Source organism: Ornithorhynchus anatinus, chromosome 8 (genome assembly GCF_004115215.2).
Source record: "Ornithorhynchus anatinus isolate Pmale09 chromosome 8, mOrnAna1.pri.v4, whole genome shotgun sequence".
NCBI lineage: Eukaryota > Metazoa > Chordata > Mammalia > Monotremata > Ornithorhynchidae > Ornithorhynchus > Ornithorhynchus anatinus.
Window position 1 is genome coordinate 55,855,124 of NC_041735.1, and position 19,347 is coordinate 55,874,470.

The 19,347-nt window shown below is 46.2% G+C and overlaps 1 long non-coding RNA gene across 1 annotated transcript in view; it reads right to left on the bottom strand.

The window, feature by feature from the left end:
* Nucleotides 1-2,279: 2,279 nt before the first annotated feature.
* Nucleotides 2,280-19,347, bottom strand: part of LOC114813832 — a 56,518-nt gene continuing 39,450 nt past the window's right edge. Inside the window, exon 3 of the long non-coding RNA XR_003761591.2 lies at nucleotides 2,280-3,413. This is a non-coding gene — a long non-coding RNA (uncharacterized LOC114813832). The remainder of the gene's footprint in view (nucleotides 3,414-19,347) is intronic.

The following is a 19,347-nucleotide window of genomic DNA, read 5'->3' on the forward strand; positions in this document are numbered from 1 at the left end:
AGCTCTGTGACTCGGCCCCACGGGGACAGATATACATTTCCTTATATATATTTTCTTTATATTTCCTCAGCCATCATTGAAATGTAAAGGAGCAATTGACATAACAACATATCAGATGTGGATTATTGGTTTAGAACCGGATCCAGATCCCAGGAAACCTGTCAAAGAGATAGTGAGAATGTCTTAGGAGGAAGGAGACAACTGCAGCTGGGGGGGGAGGTGATGTGCCAATTAAGAATGCTTGTTTATAGCAACTTCACATGGCAATGTGAACAGTGAATGCAGATGATCAAAAGAGGCTGGGACAGTCTCCCATCATTCACAAAAGGTGCTTAAGCACTGGTTCCTTTGAATGCTGTTTTAGCAGTGGTCTAATACAATACATCTTAAGGAACATTTATACTGTGTTCACTGTGCATTCAACTGTGGCCACTTCAAAGGTTTAGCCAAGTATTTTATGGCCATGGTAAAGGGTTCTTATTGATTTAAATTACAAGCTTGGCTCCCGTCAGCTTCACTTGAGGGCAAAAATGCAATAAAATATCCCACAGCACAAGAGACAGACATATCGCATTGAAAATCTTAAAAGATCCTTTTCACTATAATCACTTTCACCGATATTTATTTATACGGACAAGGTTATCGTAGAGATTTGTCTCCGCTCTTTAGACTTTGGGGTTTTGCATTTTTTCGGCGAGGACCTCGCCAAAGGGGTTACAGAGAGCACACTCGGGCCTGTGGGCTGGAGGCTTTCACCCTCTGCCAGACACCTATAGCGTCTTCCCGGAACGGCAACCCGGGTTCTGGATCACGTGATCGATTTACATGTACATCCCCACAAAACTTAAATGAACGAGACACGTTAACGCCTGAGTGGCATGTCTCTCAAAGCCCTGGGAATTCTTCTGGTGCTGGAGAGGAAAATGCCCAGGTAGACCTTAGGCCGGTGCTGGGAAAATATCTTTGATTCAAAGATACAGAGACTTTGAAAAGAAATCAAAGCTGTCCATTGGATTCGCCGTTTATCAGTTCTCGGCACAACCTGATTACAATACGGTCACAAAGGAGGAAGGGAGGGGTTGGGAAGGAGTGAGAGAAAGAGAGAGAGATTTTTGGTGGGCAATTCGTTCACTGATTCTTCATCATAATTTGCCTGAAATGCACCCTAGATGGAGATAACCTCTGGACATATACAGAAAATAGCAAATGACTATTATGTATCTGACATTTGAAATAACATGTTTCTGGAGGGTTGGCATTACAAGAGTCATTTCACTTCAAAATGTTATTCCTAATGTAATTTTTTTAAATTCATAAGAGGCACTTGCTCGAATTCAGTGCAGCACTAAAGTCACTCAAAAGACAGAGGTCAAATTCATTTCATTTCTTTTATGTTTTCTTCTCTCTGCTAGATGAAATAAATGATTAAGCCTAGAACACTTGGCAGTTCAGTGAATGCGCTCGGTGGCACCATTACAAGATCGATTTTCTCAATACAGGAGTCTTTCTAGGGTGCACATTGCTTAGCTGACATCTGTCGCGGTTGTCATGGCAGCACCCTCTCCAGCATAGTGAGAGGTCAGGCCTGACAGGGAAGGCCTCGCCAGTTTTACCCTAGTCACTTCAAGGTTAACAGCCAATGGACCAAAGAAATAGGCAATTATAGTACAGTCAATTCCGGTTAAGGAAATATCTGAGAGGTAAATATATCTGATAAGTGAATGAAAATGAAACAGCCGATGCTATTTACGCAGGTCCATAATATCGAGGGTATCTCGTGGTTCCGTTTAATTGTTTCCTGGTGAAATTTCATTGTTGAAAGAAAGGAAATGGGGAAACTTCATTATTCTGCTCCCGAAGCCCTGGTTTTTGAAGCGCAGAGGCAGAGCTCCCACTGGGTAGGCGCAGGTGGGACTAAGCATCCTCCCGGAGAAAATGGGAAGACTGTGCCACACCTTCTCCCCAGGGGCATCATGCCGAAATCCCCCTCCCCTCCCCCCCCCCCCCCCCCCGACCTCTCCAACCATCCCCCACACACGCACTCCGAATTCCCGGTGTGACATGGGAAACGTATTCCAAAGACAGAGGACTCGAGGGGACCTGATGGTCGGTCAGTTCTCTTCATAACTCATTAAAGTGAATTTCTTTGCGGCGACTAAGTTTGATAAAAAAAAAAAAATACACCCTTCAACTATTAAGGTTGGAAAATGCAATTTCCAACAGTATCCAAGTGCTTTTTTTCACTACAGCAAAGCTCTGGGATCTAAGATTTGATAGTCATGTAGGAGAGGTATTATTTTAATAGATATTCTTTGAATGGAATTAGAAAAATGACAGGTGGAACTAAAATGTAAAGATTTTCAATTACAAATGGCATACACCGAGAATTCAATTCCTGACAATGTCTGCGGGTAAAAATACTTGAAATTCATTATGTTACATATATTCATATTACCCACTCCTGATTAAATTTTTGCCGTTAAGCCATGGAATGAAGAGATCTTTAGATTTCACCCGTGCACCTGCTAAGAATGACAATGGGTTTACTTTAGTTGGGGCTTTTTGGTAGAGATAATAATGACTAACCCAGAATGTTGTTTCAGTAAAAGAGCAGTTGCTACTGTTAGTGGCCAGAATTTTTGATAGTCATTTGTTCGAAACTGGACCCTAGTTCATAGAAATAGTATATAACACAAAACAACTATTCCCACATATCTCAACCAACATAATAACTATGCCATTTTTATAATACTTGTCCTTCATACTTGGAGATGCCACCTACAGTGAAATTCATGTGCATGAGAGAGGGACAGAGACAGACTAACTGAAAAGGCTAATATGTTACCCACAGTCCCGGTCAAATTGTGTGCCCAAAAAACTCCCGAGTTGTATAATCATGTTTGGTGCTGTTCTCGGTTTTGCCTCATTGTCGAAGTTTCCGCTCAAATTTTTTTCTGATTTTGGCACACTTCAGCAACCGACTTCCGAATTTCAGCTAGGGTACAGCCATGACTGCGGCTTCGTTCTGCCGTATCCTTAGAACGTTTCCTCTGTCCTCCTTTCTGTTTCTTGGCAGTTGTTTGGGTGCCCTGCTCTTGTTCGTTCTCCTCGCATGCCCAACTCAGAATAGCTGAGTTTAAGCTTGAGGGAAGCTTCAGTGCTCGGGTACTGCCTTGGTTCCACGGCTTCACTATCGTAGTAGTAATAGCATTTACTAAGTGCTTACTGTGGGTAAAACACTGTACTAAGCACCGAAAAAGAATACGTGGGAGGGAATTAGACCTGGTCCCTGTCTCTCGTGGGGTTCACGGTCCTCTGTGGGTCGTCCCACCGTCTGGAGGACGTGTACTTGAGTCTTTCGAAGTAGTGGCGATGCTTGAGCCGAGCCATCCACGCTGTCCAGCCCGGTCCCCCTGAAATCGAGAGCACGGCCTGTGAGATGGTCAGTTAGATGACGGATGTAATGAGAATAAGGTTTCTCTGGACCTCCTCTCCGCAGCAAACCCTGCTGTATGTACCCCATCCAGTTTGTACCCTGTTTTGAGCGAGACACGTCTAGGGACCAGTCACTGGGGGCTTCACTGGGTGTGGCCTGTGGCCATGGAACAGAATATTTCCGAGTGGCCTTTGAGCAGCAGACTGTCCCCGCAACCGACCTGTATGAGATGTTGGAAACCGAGGACTTTAGCTATTTGTATTATCGTAATAACAAATAACCTTGCTGATATTATTGTAGAAATAGCAGGTAACGTGAAATGATTTTCCTCATGGTTTAGTTTTTAGCTGACTTATTTCTTTGCCAAAGTAGAGATGTGGAGGAAGGTATACTGGATAGTGTTTTCTCTGTCCCTCCATAAATGGGTTGAGTTTGACCTGGTTCAGTGCTCTGCAGACAATTCTAATACCTTAATGAGTACAGAGCTTGTTGTGGGTAGGGAATATGTCATTCATTCAATCGTATTTATTGAGTGCTTCATTACAGAGCACTCTACTAAGCGCTCGGAAAGTACAATTCGGCAACAGATGGAGACAATCCCTACCCGACAATGGGCTCACAGTCTAGAAGGGAGAGACAGACAACAAAACAAGTAGAAAGATGTCAATAGCATCAAAATAGATAAATAGTATTATAGACATATACACATCATTAATAAAATAAATAGAATAATAAATATATACAAATATACGCAAGTGCTGTGGCGCAGGGAGGGAGTAGAGCCGAGGGAGGGAGTAGGGGCGATGGGGAGAGGAGGAGGAGCAGGGGAAAAGGGGGGGGGGTCCGTCTGGGAAGGCCTCCTGGAGGAGGTGAGCTCTCAGTAGGGCTTTGAAGGGGGGAAGAGAGCTAGTTTGGCAGATGTGAGGAGGGAGGGCATTCCAGGCCAGAGGTAGGACGAGGTCCGGGGGTCGACGGCGGGATAGGTGAGAACGAGGCCCAGTGAGGAGGTGAGCGGCAGAGGAGCGGAGTGTGCGGGCTGGGCTCTAAGAGAGAAGGGAGGTGAGGTAGGAGGGGGCAAGGCGATGGACAGCTTTGAGGCCAATAGTGAGGAGTTTTTTGCTTCATACGAAGGTTGACAGGCAACCCCTGGAGATTTTTGAGGAGGGGGGTGACATGCCCAGAGTATTTCCGTAGAAAGATAATCCAGGCAGCAGAGCGAATTATAGACTCACAAAGCTGGACTCTGCTGGGGTTGGGATGGGGACTGGGGCATGGCCTAGAATGGGCCAGTTGTGGTATTTGTTAATGATGATGGAATTTAAGTGCTTACGATGAGCCAAGCACTATTCTAAGTGTTAGTGTAGATACAAGATAATCAGTTTGTCTGACGTGGGTCTCGCAGTCTTAATCCCCATTTTAAAGGTGAGGAAACTGAGGCACAGAGAAGTTAAGTGACTGGCCTAGTGTCACGCAGCTGACAAGTGGCAGAGTTGAGATTAGAACCCACGACCTCCGACTCCCACGTCCGGGTCCTTTTCACTAAGCCACGCTGCTTCTCACTTACTATTTGCCAGGTACTTTACTAAGCACAAGAACAGATACAGGTTTATCATGTTGGACACAGTCCCTGTCCTACATGGGAGCTCACAGTCTCCATCCCCATTTTACAGATGAGAGAGCTGAGGCACAGCGAAGCGAAGTGACTTGCCCAAAGTCATACCACAGACAAGTGGTGGAGCTGGGATTAGAACCGTTGATCTCTGACTCTCTAACCAGTGCTCTATCCACTCTGCCATGTTGAAGGAGCGTGGCTCAGTGGAAAGAGCGCGGGCTTTGGAGTTAGAGGTCATGGGTTCGTATCCCAGCTCTGCCACTTGTCAGCTGTGTGACTGTGGGCAAGTCACTTCACTTCTCTGTGCCTCAGTTACCTCATCTGTAAAATGGGGATTAAGACGGTGAACCCCATGTGGGACAACCTGATTCCACCGTGTCTACCCCAGCGCTTAGAACAGTGCTCTGCACATAGTAGGCGCTTCACAAATACCGACATTATTATTATTAAGTCTACTAGGAACCTGAGCAGAAACCGCAGTGGTCCCAGATGCCACTCTGCCTATATCCACCCGCGATGGAGCCAAGAATGAGTAAGGGTTTCTGGTAGAACCGATATCACGGGACCCTCCTCCTCATTTTTTGTCATCTTCTCTTTCTCCTCCTCATCTTCATCCCTGCAGCAGAAGCCACTGTCATCATTCCTATTGCTACCATTACTGCCATTAAAGCGGGGCCTTAATGGTTCTGCCAAAGACAATTCAGATGTAGAATAGAACCCTCGAATCCACGACTTGACTCTCCTCCTGCCCCCTTTTAGACAGTTGTGCTCGTCGTAAATGGAGCAGGCTGGCTTACCCTCCCCGTCCTGTAGACTCTTCACCATTCTCTCATTCAATATTTATCAGGTAATAATAATAATAATAATGTTGGTATTTGTTAAGCTCTTACTGTGTGCCGAGCACTGTTCTAAGCGCTGGGGTAGACACAGGGGAATCAGGTTATCCCACGTGGGGCTCACAGTCTTAATCCCCATTTTACAGATGAGGTAACGGAGGCACCGAGATGCTTACTGTGTGCAAAGCCCGGTACTTAAGCACTTGGGAGAGTACAGTATAGCGCATTCCCTGTTCACAAGGAGCTCACTGTATAGAGGGGGAGACAAAGGGCTCCACAACAAAGGCTGGGTGGATGGAGGGGACAAATGAACATTAAATATTTTTCATTTTGAACATTTATTTCCTCCCTTTCCCTCCTACCCACCTCTCCCCTTCTTCTTTCAATCAGTCAATCATATTTATTGAGCCTCTACTGTGCGCAGAGCATTGTACTAAGGGTTTGGGAGAGTACAATATAACAGAGTTGCTAGACATGTTCCCTGTCCACGCCGACCCTTTCTTCTTCCCTTGCTACTCTCCCACTCTTCTCCTCCCCCGCTGCCCTGGAGTAAAAGCTGTTGCTGTGAAGCAGCCAAGTGCCATGATGACATCTTTGGATTTCATCAGGTGCAGTGTGATGTGATGATATCACACGTCATGGAGTTTCTATAAAAACCTAGTAGCCCTGTCCTCTCCACCCACTCTAAGGTGAGGAGGGTTAAATAATCCAGCCTTTGCCAAATGGGCATTATTTGTTGGTGGGATGGGGAGTGGACTATTTAAAACTGTTAGATTCGCCATATAGTTACGCTAACGTAAATGTAGATTGTATGATTGGTTCTTTGAACACCAACTGCTCCAAGATTTCATCGTTTGTGCTCTTCTGCACGAAGAGGTCACCAACTCCTGCTATAAAGCAATATCCCTTCAGTGGGCATAAAAAACACAGTTATTCATTCAATAGTATTTATTGAGCGCTTACTATGTGCAGAGCACTGTACTAAGCGCTTGGAATGAACAAGTGGGCAACGGATAGAGACAGTCCCTGCCGTTTGGCGGGCGCACAGTCTAATCGATGGTACTCTCTAAGCAGAGAGTCGAGTCAATGATCTGGATAATTTAGGGAAGGTGTGTGTAGAGGGGGTGGGGGAATCTGTTAGGCTGGGAGGAAAAGAGTTGTGATGTTCCGAATTACCATAGTAGTGAAAACTCACCCATGCCGGACCGCAGCGGCACGGGAGAGAGTCGAGGGTGGAGACTCAAGTTTACTGCACGAAAGGGGGCAATGGTAAACCACTTTGTATTTTTTTTAACCAAGAAAATGCTATGGATCCACTACCGGAACGATTGCGGATGGAGAGCGGAGCGTTCTGGGAGAGATGAGTCCGAGGCGTCGCTATGGGTCGGAAACGACTCGGCCTAAGACGAGACGAGATCTTTAGCGATCATTTTCTGTACAGCATTCCTTAACTTTCTATTTCCCTTGGCCACGTAGACCCAATCTGAGTACCAGTAAATGTGTGCTGAAGACCATTATAGGGGTATTGATGCTGAGTTTTGGTAACATTTACAGATTCCACGGAGAGCTATAAAACCTTAAAAGCTTGGTAACTGTTACTTACTGTAAAGAGCCAGATTAGGGAGCTGGGAAAGTCGTGATGTGTTTTTACTCTTATTTTTCCTCCAAGTTGGCGGGAAATTTCTCCTGGTCTTCGATTCCTTCATTAGTGCTGAAAATCAACTACTGTCCCACTCCCCATTTTGTCGATTAGATACCACATGGCAGTCAAAGAAGGAAAAATTGCCCCTTCTGAAGAACAGATTCAGGGAGGTTACTTGTCTGAACAGTGACAGCCTTAGGAAAAAACAATTAGGAATTAACAATAAGAGGAAAGTAAAGAAAAACAAATGAAGGGAGAGGACCCAAAGGAACAGACAATAACAGGGTCTAACAGAAGAGAAATAACAGGAGAAAAGAAAGCGGGGTAGATAGGTAAAGTGCCAGGGGAGAGAGAAACAGAGAGGATAGGAGAGGGTAAAGAGAGATGTGCTAAAAGAAAACAGCCAGAGGGAGAAACTTCTTGTAAGAATATGCTTCTGAAAGGAAGAGAAAGAGAGAAGCCAGGTGCCTTACTGGAAAGAGGACAGGCTCGGGAGTCAGAAGACCTTGGGCACCTCACTTCTCTGTATCTCAGTGTCGTCATCTGTAAAATGGGGATTAAATACTTAGTTTCCCACCCCTTGGAACTCTGAGCCTCGTTTGAGACAGAGACTGTGTCTGACTGGATTATCCTCTCCAGCACCTGATATAGTGCTTGGCACATAATGTAGGCTTAACATATATTATTCTTTTCAATAATAATAACTGCCTGCCTACTGGTTTTGTTTTGCTGTCTCCCCCTTTTAGACTGTGAGCCTGTTGTTGGGCAGGGATTTTCTCTGTTGCCGAACTGTACCTTCCCAGCGCTTAGTACGGCGCTCTGCACGCAGTAAGAGCTCAATAAATACGAATGAATGAATCAAAGCCATTTGAGTGGAAGGGAGAGTGGAGAAGTATTCATTTGCACAGGCAGATTTCCTGAACCTCCCCAGCTTGCAAGGAAGGGCTAGTGGCCACAGACATGAGCTGCTAAGTGTGGTTTCTTCCTGAGGCATTGGGTGGCCAAGTCCTCGACCTGCTGTTTCCAGCTCAGATTGCAGCCACAAATCCCCCACAGAGCCACAGCAGCAGTTGCCCAAAACAGGGAGGACCGATGCTCCGAGGAAAATTCTATCTGCCGTCTCCCCCATCCTTTTATCGCCACACTTCAGTAACCACGGGTGGTATTTAAAAGCAATCCGGAAGAACGAACCAAAAGGACTCCTACCCCGATATCCTGTAGAATAAGAAATACATCACTTCAGTTTAAAAGCCCCAAATGGGGGACAAGACCGCATAATCGAGTCAAGTTTAAATATGGCTTGTAAGATCTGAAGAGTCACTGCCAGAGTGTGGTCTTTTGAGGTGGATGGCTTTCTCGGAGCTTTTAAGGATTTTTTTTGGAAGGAAAAGTAAAAACCCGTTTAGATGCCAGGTGGGGAATCGTCATAAAAAAGAACTGAAGCCGGGAGTGAGTTTGAGACAAAGGCAGCAGCCAGAAGTGAGGCGAAAGAAGGCAGAGGGGCACAGAAAGGAGAAGCTGCCTGAGTCCGACCTTCCTCAGGCTGAGGGAAAGGACTCACCCAGTCCCAGCTGGGATTCACGACCTAAATTACCTCTTTGCATGAAACAATGTGGTCTAAGGGAAACAGCACGGATCCAAAAGACAAGAAATGCTGGGCTCTAATCCCGGCCCCCCATTTGCCTGCCGTGACCTCGGACACATCTCTCACCTTTTCTGTGCCTCAGTTCCCTTATCTGTCAAAAAGGGATTCATAATAATGATATTTGTTAAGCGCTTACTATGTGCAAAACACTGTTCTAAGAACTGGGGAGATAAAAGGTGATCAGGTTGTCCCAAGCGGGGCTCACGGTCTTAATCTCCATTTTACAGATGAGGGAACTGAGGCACAGAGAAGTTAAGTGACTTGCCCAAAGTCACGCAGCTGACAAGCGGCGGAGATGGGATTAGAACCCATGACCTCTGACTCTCAAGCCTGGGTTCTTTCTACTGAGCCAAGCTGCTTCCCCATTCTCCCTCCCCCTTAGGTTCTGAACCCATTGCGAGAAAGGAACTGCATCCAACTTGATTGCCTTGTATCAACCTCAGCACTTAGTGCATGGCCTGGCACAGAGTAAGTGCTTAACAAATATAATTATTGTCATTATTATGAGAAAATAGGTGCCAGCTTTTCGTTTTGAGGGCAGGGGCAAAATAGGGGCATGACTTTCACGGCGGAACTTGGCGTGGAGTTTGTAAATCCCAGGAGGACAGTTTCAAAGAGTTAACCAGTCAGATAACACCCATCTGGGGTCTCTTCAGTACTTAAGTCTTGCTGGAAGTGTGACGCGAGCAAGGCTGGGAATCCAGCCAAAAAATAAAACAAAACAAAAAAACTGTGATAGCACAAATAATGGCTCTCTCCACAGCTAGGAATTGGTTGGGAGGTGCGGGGGAGAGAGGGACGGCGTCTATTTCCCCCCGCTCTGGAGAAGGCATTGACGCTGAATAATCCTGGTAGATTCTGCTAGATCTTAACTAAAACCTTAAAAGATGGTTTAAAACAATTAAGGATGGTTTAAAACCACTTTTCCTCTAAGCCTCCTGGCAAGGAGGAGATCCAGTGTGTGTTTGGGAAAAAGAGGAAGTGAGTGGTCACCTATCCAACAGGGCAACAAGAAGGACCCTATTCATTTTGTTAACGAATTGTACATCGCCTCGATTCTATTAGGTTGCCATTGTTTTTACGAGATGTTCTTCCCCTCGACTCTATTTATCGCCATCGTTCTCGTCCGTCCGTCTCCCCCGATTAGACCGTAAGCCCGTCAAACGGCAGGGACCGTCCCTATCTGTTGCCGACTTGTTCATCCCAAGCGCTTAGTACAGTGCTCTGCACATAGTAAGCGCTCAATAAATACTATTGAAAGGACAAATTAAACTGCCTACGCTACAAAGAAAGTGGCCAATGAGGAAATCAGCAAAAAAGCCCACAGCTAAAATATATAACTACATTCCAAGCGCTTAGTACAGTGCTCTGCACATAGGAAGGGCTCAATAAATACTATTGAATGAATATCTCAGAGCTAGTACCAACACCCTAAAAATCAAAATGGGTGAGTCAGTATGCTTGGGTTTTAGTGAGGAGCTGGACATAATTGCAAAGCAAAAGATACAGACGTCCCCTGTCTTCAGGAGACTTCCTTTCTAATGGAGTAGAGTGGGACACGTTGCTGACGGACAAACTTTAAAGGAAAGATAAAAGCGGGAAGACAGACTGGAATGCGGCCCTATTTGTGAAGGATAACCCAAATACAAATAATATCACGTATTTACCAGAGAAATGGAATACCGTAGACTCCCCGTGGGTAGAATTTACAAACTTCGAAAGAGAGCTGTTCTGCAAGAATGAGCACAAGAGAAATAGAGTGTTCTTGTTGTGGAGGGAAAACAACAAAAAAGAAACTCAACCCAAATATCAAAATTTAGAAAAGCGAATTCTGAGGAAAAGTGAAAAGGATTCTTCTGTAATGAAAAATGGAAGTTGAGAGGGAATAGGATTTAAAGTCCACATATTCACAAAATGTACGGACAGGAGGAAAATGGAATTGCTGCTCACCAAACCACCAGGACAAGCGAACACCCATTGATGATTGAAAGTGATAGGTAGTTAAAGTAACAAGAATAAAAACCTCTTCACCCAGTAGGGTATAAGCATACAATATTTGGTTCTATAAGAGGTTGAGCCAGTAGAAAATATCAGTAGCTTCAAGTAGGATATGGACAAATTCATGGCTGCAAAGTCAAGCAATCGATCATATTTACTGAGTGTGTTTACTATGTGCAGAAGACTGTAGTAAGCGCTTGAGAGACTGAAATATAACAGAGCTGGTAGACATATACCTTGCCCATAAGGGGCTTAAAGTCTACAGTGAGTTATTAAAAGGAAAGGTTAGGGCGATAGTACATTCAGAAATGTTCATTCGTTCATTCAGTAGTATTTATTGAGCGCTTACTATGTGCAGAGCACTGTACTAAGCGCTTGGGTAGTGGGATATCCAGAAAAGCAACAATTCCACCACGCATCGAAGAGCAGCAGGGCCTAGTGGTTAGAGCAAGGGCTGGGAGTCAGAAGGACTTGAGTTCTAATCCTTGCTCTGCCATTTATCTGCTTTGTGACCTTGGGCAAGTCACTTAACTACTCTGTGCCTCAATTACCTCATCTGTAAAATGGGGATTAAGACCGTGAACCCAATGTGGGACGGGGACTGTGTCCCACCTGATTAGCTTGTATCTCCCCTAGTGCTTAGTACAGTGTCTGGCACATATTAACTGCTTAACAAATACCCTAAAGAAGAAGGAAAGTGACCAGGGCTAAATAGCCATTGGTTATTTTCCAACAAATTAATGAATTGCACTGAACCAATTCTGTAATGACATGTTTGGGCACTAATTCCATCTTTTGCTCACAATTATTGGCAAAATAATCCTTTAGTCACCTTCCTCCTATCACAGGCCCAGGTGCCCAAGTGCTTAGTACAGTGCTCTGCGCACAGTAAGCGCTGGATTGAATGAATGAATGTCAGATGAAGCAACTTGAGAGAGGTATCTAGTAATCTGGAAACTGAGAGTGACCAATAGAACCTCACTGGGGAAATAAATTTGGGGTTTGGCCTAGCTGGTCCCCATCTTTAGTTAACCCAGTCAAATATCAGTTTTAGTGCTGGACTGTTTCTACCCAGATATGCCCACAGGCAAGTAAAAAAAAAAATCGTCCATTTGATAATAATAACGTTGGTATTTGTTAAGCGTTTACTATGTGCTAAGCGCTGGGGTAGGTACAGGGTAATCAGGTTGTTCCACCTGAGGCTCACAGTTAATCCCCATTTTACAGATGAGGTAACTGAGGCACAGAGAATGTTTTCCACTGGCCAGCCACTGTGACTTGAAAAACATTATTTTTATATTGTACTCTCCCAAGCGCTTAGTACAGTACTCAGCACACAGTAAGCACTCAGTAAATATAACTGATGAAAACAGAAGCCGAGATATAAGGCAGGGAATGTGTCTGCTGTACTGCACTCTCCAAAGCACTTAGAACAGTGCTTCGCACGGAGTAAGTGCTCAATAGATGATTGAAAGTATTCAGACAGTAGAGGCAGTCAATCTCAGTCATTCAAGCCTGTGTTCGCTGCTTCAGTTCTCCAATCAATCAGTTGTATTTATTGAGCACTTACAGTGTGCAGAGCTCTGTTCTATGCGCTCGGGAGACGCACACTCTATACCAACACCTCCGCACGTGTAAGAGTTAGAGGAGAAATTCAATTATCTGGAGAGCCGAGACTCCACGACCTGCAGCTGAGAAAAAGAATGATTTGTGGCTTCAATTATCCAACATTGTTGAGTTCCATAGCCTGTGCTCCGGGATTATAAACACGATGAAAGTTGTGGTGGCATGCCTATCTCCAGCAAGAAGGTGGGAAAGAGCAACTATTTTCCATCCGAGCGTTATTTATGATCTTGATACCAATCTTCAAAGCCTAATGCTGGCAAGATTAGGGGTTGGCAAGCACCGCACTTTTGAAAGAATGTTTCAAAACATAAGAGGTTTCCCCATTTCTCGCCCACCATTCCCCCTCCCCATTCCTTGCCCACCACCTCCCTTCCCCCAGTCCTCATCTGCTACATATTGTACTCTCCTAAGTGCTCAGTACAATGCTTTGCATACAGTAGGTGCTCAATAAATACGATTGAATGAATTCCCTTGATGTCGACCCAAACTCTGGACTTTATCTGAGATGTCTAGGTTTTAACTTCCTAGGTCCTTGTTTGGGTGGGCCTGGCCTAGTGGGTAGAGCGTGGGCCAGGGATTCAGAAGGTCATGGGTTCTAACTCCGGCTCCGCCAACTTGTCTGCTGTGTGACCTTGGGCAAGTCACTTCGCTTCTCTGGGCCTCAGTTACCTCGTCGGTAACATTGGGAGTTGAGACTGTGAGCCCCAAATGGGATAGGGACTGTGTCCAAACCAATTTGCTTGTATCCATCCCAGTGCTTAGTACAGTGCCTGGCTCATAGTAAGTGCTTAACGAATATCATGATTATTATTATTGTTAATAATAATAAATGCGGAATACCAGGGAGGTGAGTGTAGTTACCAGATTACTCTCATTGAGATTGTCCCATAATTTCTGTCTGGGCTTGGTTTAAATTCAATTACAAACCAATGAAATCAATTTAAATTTCATTCTAAATCTGCTCATCTTCCCTGGTGATTTTTATTTTTAATATTCAGAGTTCCAACAGGTGCCGTTACCAGTGGCCTGGCATACGTCCTTTTCTGACTCTGACAGCTTGTTGCCGCTTTCCTGCTGCCCTATTGTCTTACTTAGTATCTTCAGGTCTCCCTTCCGGTGCCATGGAAACCTAATGAATGCCTAGCTTTGTCCAGCTGTTTAGAAATCGCTTCCAAACCAAGGCATCAGACCAGGTATGCCATCCATTTGCTAAACTGCGAGGAAGGTCTCCTCTTTGTTCTATAAACCGTAAGCTTGCTGTGGGCGGGGAACATGTCTACCATCTCTGTACTCTCCCAAGCCCTTAATACAGCGCTCTGCACTCAATATGTTTGACTGATAACTGATTGATTATTGAAATTGATTGACTATTCTCACAGGTCTTTATTAAATCAAGCACAAACTCCATAGAAGGTTTTCCACGGCCTCTGACCAAACCCTGAGAAGGCTCAGTCTGGAGTTAAGGACCTTTCCTTGTTACCTTTCTCTCTGGTTCTGTTTGACTCTGAGTGCTGAGGTAGATCTAGTCCCTGTTTCATATCTGGCTCTCTAAGTAGGAGGGAGAACAAGTACTGAATCCCCATTACGCAGTGAAGGAAACCAAGACTTAGAGAAGATAAATGACTTGCCTAAGGTCACACAGCAGACAAGTGGCAGAGCCCAGATTCCAACCCAGGCCTCTGGCTCCCTTGCCCACGCTTTATCCACTTAGCCCACGCTGCTGATCTATGTGGGGCTCTAGATATTTCAGGTTATTCCTTGTCCATCTTGTGCTTCTGACTTAATCCGTTTTAGGCTGTTTCTGCAGTCCTGACATTGTTCTGCTGCAGAATCTCAATGATCGTTAAAAGGGCAGCATTCATCTTATCGCAATATTGACTTTATTGCTATAAGTTGCAATATCTCTCTTTGTCTTCAAACAGGCTGATGCGCCGAACTGAACTCACTGTGAGAAGACAGGTGTTGGCATGTTTTAGCAATCCCTATGTGTGCGCTCTGATTTACACCTCATTATAACCCTAGTGCTCTTTTCTTTTATGGCGTGGAACTGTATCTCCGGCTCTCTCGACAAACTCTCCGGACCAAGGCTGCAGAGGGGTTTTTTTTGTTTTTGTTTTTTCGCTCTTGTATTTTTGGCCAAGATGGAAATCACTGAAATGTGCCTGCTATGGATGGAAAGCTGACTGCATTGCATTTTCACGCCCATCACTTAAAATATCTAAATAACCTCATCGTGAAAGAAGTATCGTAGAAATAGGTGTCTGTTTTCTTTAGCAGCTCATCCTGACAGAGTGGCAAATGTGATTGGAGCCATGGGCAACCTGCCATGGCAAGCTGATTCCATTGCCAAAACTAGCTGGGGCGCGGGGGTGGAGGGGAGGTGGGCGGGGCAAACACCGTCCTTGGCCTATATCTCACCTCCTTCATCAATTCCATCCCAAGCCACCATCATCCCCACCCCAGCAGGATTCCTGCCTAGGCTGTTGCTACTCTATCTTGGTGCTAATGGAGGTAGGAGATTGGCTCTCCCCATCGGTCCAGCCCACACGCTTCACTCTTTTAATGCTAACCTTCTCACTGTACCTCAATCTTGTCTATCTCGCCTCCTCCCTCTTGCCCTCATTCTTCCTCTGGCCTGGAATGCCCTCCCTCCTCATTTCCAACAGGCAATTCCTATCCCCCCACCCCCCACAGAGCTCTATTGAAGGCATATGTCCTCCAAGAAGCCTTCCCTGACTAAACCCTCTTTTCCTTTTCTTCAACTCCCTTCTGTGTCTCCCTGACTCTTTTTCGTTCTCCCTCCCGGCCCCCCAACACTTATATAAATATCTGTAATTTATTTGTATGAATATCTGTCTCCCCCTCTAGACTGTAAGCTCTTTGTGGGCAGTTATATCATTGTATTGTACTCTCCCAAGTGCTTGGTATAGTGCTCTGCACACAGTAAATGCTCAACAAACATGAGTGACCGATAAGGAACTTCGCTTCTAAACCGAAAAGGGAAAAAAATAGCTAATTACTGCCGATCTTTGGAAACACCAATCTTGCCGGTTCCAGAGAAGCAACATGGCCTAGTGGAAAGTGTACGGGCCTGGGAGTCAGAGGACCTGGATTGTAATCCCAGCTCTGCCACATACTCGCAGTGTGACCTTGGGCAAGTCACTAAGTTTCTCTGTGCCCAAGTTCCCTCATCTGCAAGAGTAGGGATTCAGTCAGTACCTGTTTTCCCTCTTACTTAGATTGTGAGCCCCGATCATCTTGTATCTACCCAGCACTCAGTACAGTGCTTGACACACAGTAAAGGTTTAAGAAATACCTCAAGTATTCTTACCCGTGACAGACAAGTGTCCCGTTTTCCTCACTGGAAGACTAACGAGGCAACCGAGGCCGAGTAAAGTGGCTGAACTAAGGCTCCGGAGGAAATCAACCGAGTTCCCTGAATCCTACCTCCATCTGCTGTTTCTTTAGCCCACGCATCCTCTGGGAGAGATTTAGGTCTACACCTTCCGGTCATCCTTGGTCAAGAGGTAGGGCACGAAGGAAAGCAGACAAATCGTAAGATCTCTAGATGGTCCCTAGAAGATCAGCCTTGTGTCCTGTACCTTAAGGAGAGAGAGTAGCAACTTCGCCATTTGCCAGCTCTCTCAGCTCTCACCGCCATTTGCCCAACCGTATTGCTTTTATTTATCTCCCAGTGCTTGGCTGAAAGTCGGGGAAGAAAAAAGGAGGAGATTTTTCCTCTTAATAGGCTCCTCTTCTTTCTCCTGGAAAGATCAATGCGTGGGGAGCTGCACCCATGCATCACGCCCCCTCCCTCGAAGCCGTTTCCATTCCATTGTAAATAATTCAGGCAAAATGAAATAATAATGCTCTCGTAATTAGCAAAAAAAGATTTTTGAAATGTTGTTCTACTGGATGTTGTGGTGTTAATTATGTTCCGGGAGGAGCTAGTTTAGTATGTGATGTGTGTGCCATATGAAGGTGGGAATGGGCGATCCATTTACTGATTATTCCTGAGCAGAAGGATAATTATGGTGCGGAACTCCCATGGAATTTGCTGGAATGCACGGGTAAAGCTGCCTGGAAGCGGCACAAAATTTAAAGGGTTCCTCCACCGATTTTTTTTTTTCTATTTTTCATTCTAATTTGAATTTTTGCACACTGGAATGAAGCTTTGTATGTTTCTCTGAGGCATTAAAATCAGAGTGCCTTTTCCACCAGATTCTGCTCTTTGTGGGATCCTGTTTTTTTAATGTCGTCGTTTGGGTTTTAATTTAAGCACCTGGCCTGCCTGCATGATCTCCGGGGAGGTGCACATCCTTTCTGGGGCAGAGGGATCATCCTTCAGCATCCTTCACTCTGACACAAGCAACGACGAAACAGTGTCGGCCCTGAGCAAACCTAGCGTCAGTCTGAGAAAATTCTGCAAGATCCATGCGGATTCTTAACAGCTTGAATGCCTTGTTAGTCACAGTGGTAGTAACGATTGGATCTGCCGCTGGAAAGCCCGCTGTCGATTGACTGTCGGTCCAGTGGAGAGAGAACTTCTCCGGAAATCAGGCGAGCTGGGTCTTTGCCCCGACTCTGCCTGTAGCCGGCCGATTGTGCGGAGACCATCGGTTCCCTTTAACAAAGATTGGCCTCCCTCCCTCACATTTGCTCACGGCGCTCTCTGCCCCAGTGGAACAGGACCAGCAGGAATAAAAGAATACCTCCACTAACTCTACAATCAATTCCTTTTTTCCTCATGGCATTTGCCAGGCGCTTACTATGTACCGGGCTCTGTCCTTAGCGCCGGGGTAATGATGATATTTAAGCGCTTACGCCCTGTTAGAGAAGCAGCGGGGCTCGGTGGAAAGAGGGCTTAGGAGTCAGAGGTCGTGGGTTCTAATCACCTGTCAGCTGTGGGACTCTGGGCAAGTCACTTCCCTTCTCGGTGCCTCAGTTACCTCATCTGGAAAATGGGGATTAAGACTGAGAGCCTCACGTGGGACAACCTGATTAGCCTGTATCTCCCCCAGCGCTTAGAACAGCGCTCGGCACGTAATAAGCGATTAAAAAAACCCGGCACTATTATAGTTATTATTATCCTAAGTGCCGGGGTAGATACAAGATAATCACGCTGTCCCACGTGGGGCTCAGGGTCTGAATCTCCATTTTACAGGTGAGGTAACCGAGGCACAGAAAAAGTGAAGTGGCTTACCCAATGTCGCGCAGCAGATAAGTGGGGAAGGGAGGATTAGAACCCAGGTCCTTCCTTTTACCAAGGGAATTCTGTGGATCCACCACCAGGACGACTGCAGATGGAAGTGGGACGTACTGGGTGAGCTAGAGAAGCAGCGTGGCTCAGTGGAAAGAGCCCGGGCTTGGGAGTCGGAGGTCATGGGTTCGAATCCCGGCTCTGCCGCTTGTCAGCTGTGTGACCGCGGGCAAGTCACTTCGCCTCTGTGCCTCAGTTCCCTCATCTGTAAAATGGGGATGAAGACTGTGAGCCTTTCATTCATTCATTCAATAGTATTTATTGAGCACTTACTATGTGCAGAGCACTGTACTAAGCGCTTGGAATGAACAAGTCGGCAACAGATAGAGACGGTCCCTGCCGATAAATAGAGTCGAGGGGAAGAACATCTCGTAAAAACCGATGGCGACTAAATAGAATCGAGGCGATGTACAATTCATTAACAAAATAAATAGGGTAACGGAAATATATACAGTCGAGTGGACGAGTACAGTGCCGTGGGGAGGGGAAGGGAGAGGTGGAGGAGCGGAGGGAAAAGGGGAAAAAGAGGGTTTAGCTGCGGAGAGGTGAAGGGGGGGTGGCAGAGGGAGTAGAGGGAGAAGAGGAGCTCGGTCTGGGAAGGCCTCTCGGAGGAGGTGAGTTTTAAGTAGGGTTTTGAAGAGGGGAAGAGAATCAGTTTGGCGGAGGTGAGGAGGGAGGGGGTTCCGGGACCGCGGGAGGACGCGGCCCGGGGGTCGACGGCGCGATGGGCGAGACCGAGGGACGGCGAGGAGGTGGGCGGCGGAGGAGCGGAGCGTGCGGGGTGGGCGGTAGAAAGAGAGAAGGGAGGAGAGGTAGGAAGGGGCGAGGTGATGGAGAGCCTTGAAGCCTAGAGTGAGGAGTTTTTGTTTGGAGCGGAGGTCGATAGGCGACCACTGGAGTTGTTTAAGAAGGGGAGTGACATGCCCGGATCGTTTCTGCGGGAAGATGAGCCGGGCAGCGGAGTGAAGGATAGACCGGAGTGGGGCGAGAGAGGAGGAAGGGAGGTCAGAGAGAAGGCTGACACGGTAGTCTAGCCGGGATATAACGAGAGCCCGTAATGGTAAGGTAGCCGTTTGGGTGGAGAGGAAAGGGCGGATCTTGGCGATATCGTAGAGGTGATACCGGCAGGTCTTGGTGACGGATAGGACGCGTGGGGTGAACGAGAGGGACGAGTCAAGGATGACACCGAGATTGCGGGCCCGAGAGACGGGAAGGATGGTCCTGCCATCCACGGCGATAGAGAAGTCTGGGAGAGGACCGGGTTTGGGAGGGAAGATGAGGAGCTCAGTCTC